The following is a 10,068-nucleotide window of genomic DNA, read 5'->3' on the forward strand; positions in this document are numbered from 1 at the left end:
AATTTTGAATTTCTTCCAATCTTCTTCCGCCGTCTCTTTCCCTTGGTCTCGGATTCTGCCAGTCATTTCAGCCAGTCCCATATAGTCTATCACCTTCATCTGCCATTCTTCCAGAGTGGGTAGATCCTGTGTCTTCCAATACTTTGCGATGAGAATTCTTGCTGCTGTAGTTGCATACATAAAAAAAAGTCCTGTCATTCTTTGGCACCAATTGGCCGACAATGCCCAAGAGAAAGGCTTCTGGTTTCTTAGGAAAAGTACATTTAAGTACCTTTTTCATTTCATTATATATCATTTCCCAGAAAGCCTTGATCTTCGGGCACGTCCACCAAAGGTGAAAGAATGTACCTTCAGTTTCTTTACATTTCCAACATTTATTATCGGGTAAATGGTAGATTTTTGCAAGCTTGACTGGGGTCATGTACCACCTGTAAATCATTTTCATAATATTCTCTCTTAAGGCATTACATGCCGTAAATCTTATACCAGTGGTCCACAACTGTTCCCAGTCAGCAAACATAATATTATGACCAATGTCTTGTGCCCACTTAATCATGGCTGATTTAACTGTTTCATCTTGTGTATTCCATTTCAGCAACAAGTTATACATTCTTGACAAATTCTTAGTATTGAGTTCTAACAGTTCTGTTTCTAGTTTTGTAAATCATCCAAGATTTTTTAAAGTCACTTAAAACCAGAAAATATTGTTTGAATAATTTGATTTGGTCCTCTGCCTCCATCTGGGGTTTTGCAGGCTTGCAGGATTGCTGTTTGCTGAGATGCTAACGGCATGGCAGGGCAGCCCTGCTCACCTGCCCTGAGTCACTGCTGCTTACTGGGTAGAGGAGCAGCGATTTGGGAGCAACAGGGTGTGTGTGTGTTTGTGTGTGTGTGTGTGTGTGTGTGTGGTGCAAACACATGGGCAGAGACGGTTCCTGCTTGTGCATTTGTACCATTCTGACCTCCCTGTCCCTCCCCGCCTTCTCCCTAGTAAGCAGCAGTGAGTCAGCTGTCAGGAGAGCAGGTAAGCCCTGCTGCCCAACCAGACTGCCCACTACTGGCTGCTAGTTAAAGCTACCACATTTGACTTTTATTGCATTTTAAAATCTGTTTTTTTATCTGAGATATTTTATCTGAGATAATCTAGCATATTACCTAAAATTAATTACCCACCTTTGTTAATATAAAAATTGCCTAATTTCTTTGCATTCCTGCTTTCTACCTAGTAAGGAACCTATGTGCAGCATCACAGGATTGAGACAGATCTGGGTAGCACCTGGATTTTATTTTTTCCAAAACATGGAGATTCAACCATGTTTCTCCTTCCAAGCAGTCCTGGGCGCAACCTCATTTGAAAAGCCTGCAGCTACCCCCAACATTGCATGAAGTGGAAGGGAAAAATAAGGAATTGTTTATACTGTACCAAAACAGTTTGCTTCATTTTAACTGATGGTATGACAATTGAGGAAGTAGTTTCAGGAGAGAAGGAGCTAAATGGTAGTTGGTCCCAGTCAAGTGGGTAGAGTGGACTATCCTTTTTCTCCTCTTCCCCAATATAGCCAGTGGAAATGGATAATATATGACAGTTCTGCCAGGAGGGATCATGACAGTTGATCCTAATGCCAACCGAGCTGTTCGAAAGCATGCCAGTGCAAGTAAATAAATAGGTACTGCTGCGGTGGGAAGGTGTTTCTGTGTGCTGCTCTGGTTCACCAGAAGTGGCTTAGTCATGCTGGCCACATGACCCGGAAGCTGTCTGCGGACAAACACCGGCTCCCTTGGCCTATAGAGCGAGATGAGCGTGCAACCCCAGAGTCGTCCATGACTGGACCTAACGGTCAGGAGTACCATTATCTTTACCTTTAAGAATACAGGAGACTGGGTCACATCATACTCATATTCTGTGCTACGATAAATTTGAGGGCAATTTGTAATCTTGATTTAAAATAAATTTAGCAACAGATAAGAATTTCCCTTTGTCCATTTACATGTGCCCTCATCACACACATTCATATTCCTCTTTATAATTAAAACTTATTCAATAAGAACAAGTATTGTCTGCAGTGGTACTGCTGCGGCGGGAAGGTAAATGGTGTTTCTGTGCACTCTGATTTCCGTCACGGTGTCCCGTTGCACCAGAAGCAGTTTAGTCATGCTGGCCACATGACCTGGAAAGCTGTCTGTGGACAAAGGCTGGCTCCCTCAGCCTGAAAAGTGAGATTAACGCCCCATAGTCACCTCTGACTGGACTTAATCGTCCAGGAGTCCTTTACCTTTTATAATGTGTACAATATGAAGCACTGTGTTGGAACATGGGAAACTGAGGACACTGCCTTGGAGAAGGGACTGATGTTTGAGCAGGTCTGCCATTTGTGACCTGCTCAACAAAATACCACCTCAGCCAGTGATGTCTAAGGGGCCGTCAGCCACTACTGGTTTTTCTGCGTGCCTTGAACAGCAACAGCAAGGGGGGCTGCAAAGCCCCTGGCAGACATGCATGGAAGATATAATCAGATAGGGAGGTCCTAAGTTGTTCAGGCCTGAGAAATATGAGTTAAATGCAATGGGGGACTTCAATTACCCGGATATTTGTTGGATGTCAAACTCAGCCAAGAGCATAAGGTCCAACAGATTCCTAACTGGCCTTGCAGACAACTTCATTGTCCAGAAAGTGGGAGAAGCAACAAGAGGAACAGCCTTTTTAGATCTGGTCCTAACCAATGTTGCTGACCTGGTTAGTGGGGTAGAAGTGGAAGGATCATTAGGCGCGAGTGATCATGCTCTTCTGAAGTTTACTATACAGCGGAAAGGAGCAACCAAGCATACTAGGACTCAATTTCTTGACTTTAAGAAAGCCGACTTCAATTTGTGTTTATGTACGTAATGATATGGTTTTTTTCTGTAGATGTGTGCTTTTTCGTTTCTGTTTAGTTTAGTTTTGTTTCCTTTGTTTTTTTTTCCATTTCCTTTTCTGTTTTTTTTTCTTCTATATGTTTCGGGGATTTTTGTTTGTACAGTATTATTTTGGATTCAATGTTTGTAATTTTTGTTATGATTCTGCATTGAAAATAAAAAAAAATCTTAAAAAAAGAAAGCCAACTTCATAAAACTTAGGGAAGTGCTGTGTGAGATCCCATGGACAGTAATACTAAAAGGAAAGGGAGTTCATGATGGCTGGGAGTTTGTTAAGAGGGAGATAGTAAAAGCACAACGTCAGGCAATACCAATGAGACGGAAACATGGAAGGTACCTAAAGAAGTCAGGGTGGCTATCTAAAGAACTTTTAACTGAGTTAAGATTAAAAAAGGATGTGTACAAAAAATGGAAAAGGGGGAAACCACCAAAGAGGAATTCAAACAAATAGCCAGCACGTGTAGACACAAAGTCAGAAAAGCTAAAGCACAGAATGAACTCAGGCTTGCTAGAGAGGTTAAAAGCAACAAAAAAGGCTTTTATGGATATGTTCGTAGCAAAAGGAAGAACAAAGAAACAGTGGGGTCACTCAGAGTAGAAGATGGGGAAATGCAAACAGGGGACACAGAAAGGGCTGAACTCCTCAATGCCTTCTTTGCCTCAGTCTTCTCCGATAAAGAAAACAATGCCCGACCTGAAGAATTTGGAGCAAATGATTCAGCAGAGGAAACACAGCCCAGAATAACCAAGGAGATAGTACAAGAATACTTGGCTAGTCTAGATGTTTTGGGCTGTTTTGCAACACTTTGGAGATTGTCAGTCTGGCTTCCTTAGGGAGTATTTTGAGTTCTGTCTCAGATTGATGCACTCTGGATTGATTCAGTTTCTGAACTGCCTCTACCCACTTTGGACTGCATGGATCCCATTTTGTTCAAAATTTGGGACTCATTCAAAGTGGTTGAAGAGCCCTAATTTTAATGATTTAATAACAAAAGAAAAGTAGTAGAGGAACTAAAAAAAATGCACTCCTGTTGTGTTTCTTTATTGTATTTGCAATAATTTCTATTGCTTTGTTACAATCCTTGTGTTCTTGTGAGACCTTTGCAAGTGGCTCTGAACTGCTGCTCCCCTCCCCCTTCTGCTTATGGTGAAGTTGTCCTGTAAAAACCCCTCATTTTTCTGGAACAGTGGTCAGGTCCCCTTCCTCCTCCTCCACCTGCTGCTGCTGGGGGCCCCAGGAAGAGTCTGCTCCTCCCTCTCTTTACTGTGCTTTCTGCTATTTAAAAAAGGATTGTTAATTACAGAATCTGTGTTTTAATATAAACGTTGCAGTTGAACAGAGGCAACTGCACCCCTCAGTAGTTTCTAATTTTCCTTTTAAAGAGTGCAAAACTTTATACTGCACGTGAGCCTGAAAACGATGCATATGTATCTGCTGTTACCAGAGCAGAAACTCTGTTTTCACAGAGGGAAAGGTCTATTTATTTGTCCCTGACAAATAAATAGTAAGGATTTATTGTAAGGATCCGATTGAGAGGGTGTGTCACATAGATGGCTGTTCTCTATGTTCACAGAACTGTGGTGCTGGATGTTTGGTTTTTTCCTTTGCTTCCATACACAGCCAAATAGCAGTGGCAGCAGAACGCAGGGATGGGAACTCACTCCTGGCCCTCTTGAAAAGGATTGCAGGAGAGCTTGAATTTGGACATGAATTGCATAGTTCATAGACCCAAATGTGCAGATCAACTCTTACTCTGGTTTCTCAAATTATTAAGAGCAATATCACATTGCAAGCCTCATTGAAAGCCAGTATGAGAATCAAACCCAGGAGATTGTGCTTCATCATACACACCAATGTTTATTTATTTTAAAGTATTTGTTAAGCTTGCATCCTGCTGTTGTATGTGACTCCTGACAGGTCTCTTCTGTTTGTCTCTCCGGGTCAAACAAGTGTGACAAACAAGTATGACAAACAAGTGTGGGCTGTGTGGGCTGGAAGAAAATGGAATGAATACTGCACAGCGATGAGAACCCCCAAGCAGCGAGTGAATGCACCATCATCCAGAACGAGGCATCAAGGCTCATCAGCAGGAGTTGAACTGGAACAGTGAGGCACCCTTGACCACCCCAAAGCCTTGTTACCTCCTAGGGCTACTGGCCACCTCCCTGCGTCTTCTGCTGTATGACAGGGAAGAACAAATGTCACTTATGTCCCAGATTTGATGAAGGGTGGAGGGGCAGAAATAGGAAGGCTGCTATTAACCAGTACATGATAAGTTAGTATGTCATAGAATCATTTCATAAAATCATGCCTATTTCAGGGATGGGCCGCCCTAAAGACCCCTGTGGTGCCCTGTGAACCCCCTGCCCCTGACTAGCTATGCTACTGCCCCCTAGAGCATTCACTGGTCCCCCACTATTTTTAATGTGGGTGACATAAACTTCAAAGATGTTGTTTCATTCCATTTTATGGTATTAGGTTTTTAACCTTTTTATTACTTTATTATATTAAAGAACATGGAAATAAACATAACATCACAATAACAGGTACCTCCCCCCCCCCCGTTAATGTGAAGATTAGGTTCCAAGGCACCACACACTTAAGTGAAATTGTGTATATTTGAAACACCATTGGAAAAGCCTGCAAACACCCTGTTCTGTTTCGTCCCCTCCCTGCTCCCGCTCAACATGCTTAACCTTATTTGCATGAACCCCAGGTGGGCGGGGTATAAATAAATTATTTATTATGATGATGATGAACTATTTCCAAGCAGGACCTGTGATCGTTGTCCCATCTCTGCCTTTCCTTCCTCATAGGACTACCTGGAGGAAATCACTCTGTGCTTGTAGTACACTAACCTTTCTTTCCAAATTTACCAGCCAACCTAACGCTAATGTTGTTTGCGGCTCCTTTGGAAATTATTCATGTGCAAATATGCATACATCCAACATCATTCCTCTGATATCAATTTATGCTAAACAAGTTCTCTTTGCTTCCCAAAATTATTTTTGCCTCTGAACTCATGTATTCTTTGATCATTCTGAGTGGGGGTGAGCCCGTTGTTCTTGTTTATTAACGCAGCAAATTTCCCGTAGCCCTTGGGTGGAAGGAAACCCTTCAGCATGGTAATTATACATTCACACTAGGGGGGCTTCTTTGTGTTCTGAAAGAATACAATTCTCTGATTACACTCGACCTAACTGGCATTTAGAATAGGAGTATTAATAACTCATTCTTACTGATGCATCAGGTAGAATGAAAATTAGATAGAAAGGTTATAACCTGTCAAACTATGGGTTTAATTATGGAAGCTATTATGTTTCAGCTGAAGTTTCCCTTCACATTCACAGCTGTGAGCAAATCCAATACTGCATTTGTGATCTCATAGACATTGCTATGGCAACAACCTATGACTTCATAGGCTGATTTTACTCGTATAATTCAGCAGAAATAAATGAAGCAGGCTATATCATGATAGGCACAGAGTGGTGACGCTGTTGCTACTCTAGGATGGCTCTCCATCAAATGAGCTGATTTCCATAACACCAGAGCAGGGGGAGGGGGGATTCAGAGGCCTGGGCAGGTTGCTCTTAGCCTCTCACAGCTCTGCTGTACTTTGTGCTGTTAGGTAAGTGTCATTATATAAACTATGCACAAACTTTCCAAATGACCCTTTGTTGTGATTTGGGAAGGCCCGGCTCCATTTCCTCGGCAATGATGACTTGAGGTCTTGAGGCTCAGACCAACCGAGCAACAGCCACAGAAGCTCCCTTGCTCCCCACCCAGCTCTTTGCCATTGCTAATACCAAGTGGCTCTCTTGTCTTGGAGCCCTCCCTAAATTTTGCAGGGCGATGCTGATTGGCTGAGGTTGGTGCTTTAGTCTTTATCCAATCAAAGCATCTCACTTTTTTCCACCAGGCAAGGTGCCACAACTGGGCCTTGGAGTAGCAGAGTTGCCATTAGTGTCTATTTGGCATTTCCACCTCCTTCGTTTGTTGAGCCTTAACAGAAGTTTGTGTTTTTGTTCTATTTCTATCACTCTCTTCCTTCAAGGAGTTCAGAAGAGTGTAGGTGTTTCCCCTCTCTCCTTCACAAAAGCCCCAGGAAGGAGCTTAGGCTGAAAGAGGCTGGGCGTAAGTTGCTGAGTAAGAGTCCTACCCAAGGAGGAATTCATTGTTAATATCACTTTTATTGAGTTTTATTATACATAAATATAAACACAAACTAAACAAATATTAAATTGTTCCAAAAACCATCAATGGGCATTCTCACCCCAGGTGGTAGTACATGCCCCTCCTCTTGCAACCTTGTCACCACATGGCTGGCATTGGTTGGATGAGAGCTGAACGGGCGTCCTGTACCACCTATTAAATTCCTTTAGGGCATGCTCCCAAACAGAAGCTGGTTCATGTATTATTCCATTGTGCATCACCAATATTTTCATTTATATCCCCCTCCTATACAACTTTCATCCCAGGCAGTGGATCTAAGGTTATAGTCAACATCTCCTGATATAATTTGGAAATGATGCCTTTGCCTCTGTATCCCACACCCAGCAATATGGGAACTGTAGTATATTACGGGTGTGGAGAATTGTATCTCCATGAGTGGTAAACTGTAGTTCCCAGGGGTCTTGGGGAAAATGCCTGTTAAGTGTATGGTGTGTGCACAGCCATGAGCAAGCTGAGCTTCCAGGCAGCCTCTCTCCAATTTGAATATCACTTGGCTTATGCCAGCTTTTCAAAAGACTCTTCTAATAAAAATTGAGTTGTACAGTTCCTTTCCATAATCTCCCTTTATCACTAATTATATTCAACTTCTACAGATTTTGCTTTGGTTTCATCAGTAATCTCACAATCTCCAGATCAGTGAAAGTGGATGTTTAGTCAGTGTATAAATTGAGGACAATTATCATTAGGACCACACACAGTAATATGAAAATAATTAGGCCATTGCTGCCAGCAAAAATATAAATCAAATCAGTTTACAGTAGCAGCATTAATAAATTGTAAGAGATACAATCTATTATTTTACATGAAGATGGAAAAGGTGCTAAACTGCCTTGCTAGGAGGCTTCATTGCAATGAAATACAGAGAACAAAGTTCAGAAAATGTGTAGGTTTGGCTCTCTGTGGGCAATTGTGCCATGGGAAATAACAGACCCACTACAAGCGCATAAGCAAAGCAGAAAAAGAGCATGGTTCTGTTTCTCAGGCTGTTCTCCTCCTGCCCCACAGTGGGGGAAACTGTTGCAGAGTTCATCTTGCCTCCAGGTATCCAGTAAACACAGGTCCTGCTATCCAAACATGAGGAATTAGTCCCAAAACTTTGCTAGACACACTGCAGATTCAGATCTCCAAACAGCTGGACCTGCATGTAATACTGCAAACAAATAAGACATGAGAGCAGAACAAGACTGCAATCCTAGAGATGCTCACCTGTGTCCAACTAGGATGGGTGGGGGCAAATGGTTAAGCACCCTCCCCCATTTCTGATCAGAACTGGGGGGCTTACAGCTGACCGGTAAGGCATCTACCAATTTTAAGGTTAATTAAAACAATTTTTGAGGTATTGCCAGCAAATAGTGTCTTTCACAAGTAGTAAGTTTAGTAATACTTTAAAAGGGGGTGGTTATCTTTGACGTTTCAGAAGCAACTGAACAAGCCATTTCAAGCACACTAACCTGGAACCACTTCAGAACAATATGGTGCAGCAAGGTTTCTAACTGCCGGGTGAGGTGATACAGACATGGAATTTCAAAAGCCCAATTCTCCAAGTCTATTTTGAAGTGGGCCCAGACTCACCTGAGGACTGCTCCCTTCTGTGAGTCCTCCCTACTCCTACGAGACTAAGGTGAGGGTCGAGTGGATTAAACATGCAGCAACTATAATCCTTGGAATTTGGATGGGGCCACAAGGCACCCATCCATGCATTCTAGGATGCCATGGGAAATAATTTCCCAGGCTTCCTGGCATAAATGGATAGGTGGATATTTACTCAGCAGGATGCCTTGATCTTGGGATGCATGGCAACCACATTTCTGATGCTTCCCAGTGCCCCCGGATATTGCTATATGCACTAATGGAAGCACTGAGGCCTGAATTGTTGTGATGGGCCCTCCCTGCCATAATTCCCTTTCCTCTTGGTAAGTTTACGAAAGGTGGGGACTGACTGGGGTGGTGTTTTGAAGTAATGATGCCTCTAGCCTTCTTTTGCTACCAGTGATATGCTCAGGAGTGCAACAGGCCTAATTCGTAAGGGCCAAATTAAAACAATTATTATCAACCTAGATGTAGAAGTAGGGAAAGGGCTCTCAGGTGAGAAGGAATGGCCGGAGTCTCAGCATCACTCGTTGTAGAGACTAAACCTTGTATTAAAGCTATGTTGGAACAACGACAATACTCCTTGCATACCACTGCTTGCTAAATAAAAACTAAATGAAAACCAGTGGGCCACTATAAAACATTTAGAGTCTGGGCAGCTGTTATATCATCAGTGTGCTTTTTTCTCAGAAGCTCATCAGCACAGCAAACTTCAAGGGCCCTCCTAAAAGAAAACAACCCAAACAAAGCACACAAAGAAATAAACAAACACAAAGACATATGTGTGTGAAAATAAACCTTAGATCAGCATTGCTATATAATATGTTTTCTTTAACATAGTCAACTGAGATTGAAGATCTACGCAGTTCAGATGACATAGACTCACACGAATGTGTGTCAAAATTTTAAAAAAAAGAAAAGAAAAAAGAAAGCATAACAAGAAAAAAAATTGGCTCAGAAGGGGAGACAGAGCATTACAAGATCAGTTAATTAGCCATTTTATCATTTTAAAATATGTTTGTTGCAATTTGGATTTTCTTCTTTTTAAATATTTCAGTTTTGTCTACTGGTAGGTTTTGTTGTTGCTGGGTGGAAACAGAAAGAGAAGGTTAGTTAACAAACACAACAGGAAGAATACCCTTGTATAAAATCTGCCTTTTCTTCTATTGCGACAGCAGAAGCACTCTACCCTTCAACCTCATCTGCTCAATAAATAATTTGTTCTGTAAATATGGCCTCACAGTTTAAAATTAATTTTTGATGTCTGCTATTCAAATAGATCCGTTTGCATATTTATTGCTTTGCAGCGTAGATCTTTGCCATAACCCCTG

The 10,068-nt window shown here is 41.9% G+C and overlaps 1 long non-coding RNA gene across 1 annotated transcript; it reads left to right on the forward strand.

Moving 5' to 3' along the window:
• The first annotated feature begins 6,416 nt into the window (after window positions 1-6,416).
• On the forward strand, window positions 6,417-8,762 carry LOC309531265. The gene is made up of 3 exons (XR_014219184.1): window positions 6,417-6,542; window positions 6,969-7,048; window positions 8,565-8,762. It is a non-coding gene; the product is annotated as an uncharacterized lncRNA (long non-coding RNA).
• The last annotated feature ends 1,306 nt before the right edge of the window (window positions 8,763-10,068 follow it).

Source organism: Podarcis vaucheri, assembly GCF_965113315.1.
Source record: "Podarcis vaucheri genome assembly, chromosome: 4".
Classification (NCBI taxonomy): Eukaryota; Metazoa; Chordata; class Lepidosauria; order Squamata; family Lacertidae; genus Podarcis; species Podarcis vaucheri.